Raw genomic sequence first — 1,840 nt, 5'->3', positions numbered from 1 at the left:
GAGTTAAGAAAAAAGATCTTGTAAATTTTTTCGTGTTTGTGAGTGACCAGTGTCCTTGGTTTGTTATAGATGGTCCTGAAATCAACCCTAAAAAATGGGACCGAGTGGGACAGTGTTTAAATGAACTATTAAAGGATAAAGGCTCTGAGGCAGTTCCCATTCAGACTTTCAGCTATTGGACATTAGTCCGAGATCTTCTCAAAGACTCTCCTGAAAACAAAAGTAAAATTATTTCCCTAGCTAAGGATTTCATTAAGCTCCTTTCTCGGTCCGCCTCTGTGTCATTCATTAATAAGACAAACCTTCAAAAAGTAACTCAGGGTGCTGCTCATCAGGAGCAGACCTCACCTTGCCCATCAGTCCTGATCGATATGCCTCCCTCGAAGCCAACCGCTACAGGCGGGCCAACCCAATTTTATCCAACATTGCCCAAGGTAGAGAGAAAAGAAAAACCTTCTTCCAACTTAACTTTCCCAGTCTTTCAGAAACAAGGTTCCCCTCCTGAAGGATTAACCCCTCTGAGGAGAGTGACTTAGAGGAAGGGGCCGCCTGATATCATAACCCTGACTGGCCCCCTCTTGTTGTTTCTGCACCTCCCCTACCTCCATACCCACCGACCTTCTGTGCACCCGTTCTTCCCATAACCACCGCCCATACAGATATCCTTCTAAAAGCTAAAAATGACCTAAGTAAACAAGTTATAGCTTTAAGAGATGTTCTTTCTCTGCAAAAAGAGTTTGGAGAGCTCAACTCAGAGCTCTCTTCTCTACAAAAGGCCGTTACTAAAACTGTTTTTGTGGCTCCTTTGCCACGAGCTGCAGGAAAGACTAAGTTCAAGTCTGCCAAAACTAGGGCCCTTGCCTTCCCTGTAATCACTAGGCAGGCGGCCAGAGAAGGCCTCTCCTCTGAAGAAGAATTAGGTAGTGACAAAGAAGAGCCTAGAGACTCTAATAATGAGGAAGGGGGAGAGGCACAAGTAGAGGGTGAGGTTGCTCCAGAGCAGGTCGAGGCACAAGAAGAGGGTGAGGCTGCTCTGGAGCAGGTCCCTGCTCCCGCTCTTTCAGGGCATAGTAGGCGCTCTACTATATCCTCAGATGTTGCGTATAAGCACCTCAAGTTTAAACCTCTTAAAGAATTAAACAATGCAGTTAAGAACTATGGTCCCAATGCCCCATTTACTGTATCCATGCTTGAGACCCTGTCTGGTGGCGGGTACTTTACACCAGGAGAATGGCTTCGGGTGGCTCAGACGGTCCTCTCTCATGGACAATTCTTATCCTGGAAAGCTGACTACCTTGATCGCTGTCAGACTATAGCCAGCAGAAACCAGCAGGACCCTCGGGCCCCCAAAGCCACCTGGACTTTTGATAAGCTTGCTGGACAAGGAAAATATATCACTGAGGACTGACAGCTTAAATTACCCACAGGGGTTTTAGCGCAGACCAAGGAGGCTGCACTGGGGGCGTGGAGAAACATCCCAGCAAAAGGCAGCCTCATGACACCCCTAACTAAAATAGTTCAAGGCTCTCAAGAACCCTTTAGTGAGTTTGTGGGCAGGTTACAAGAGGTAGCTGAAAGAGTTTTGGGTCCTGAAGATGACAATGACAAGTTCATTAAACAACCTGCTTGTGAAAATGCTAATTCTGCTTACAAATCTGTCCTTAAGGGACAAGCCAAAAATAAGTCCTTGAATAAATTAATCAGACTTTGTGCTGACGTAGACTCTTTTTCTCATAAGATTACTCAAGGCATAAATTTGGCAATTGGTGCTGCTCTTCAGACAACTAGAGGGCCCACCCTCCCTAAAAAATGTTTTAAGTGCGGAAAACCTTGTCATTTT

Source organism: Nannospalax galili, unplaced genomic scaffold (genome assembly GCF_000622305.1).
Source record: "Nannospalax galili isolate Female #2095 unplaced genomic scaffold, S.galili_v1.0 scaffold261, whole genome shotgun sequence".
NCBI lineage: Eukaryota > Metazoa > Chordata > Mammalia > Rodentia > Spalacidae > Nannospalax > Nannospalax galili.
This window is presented reverse-complemented; position numbering follows the sequence as displayed.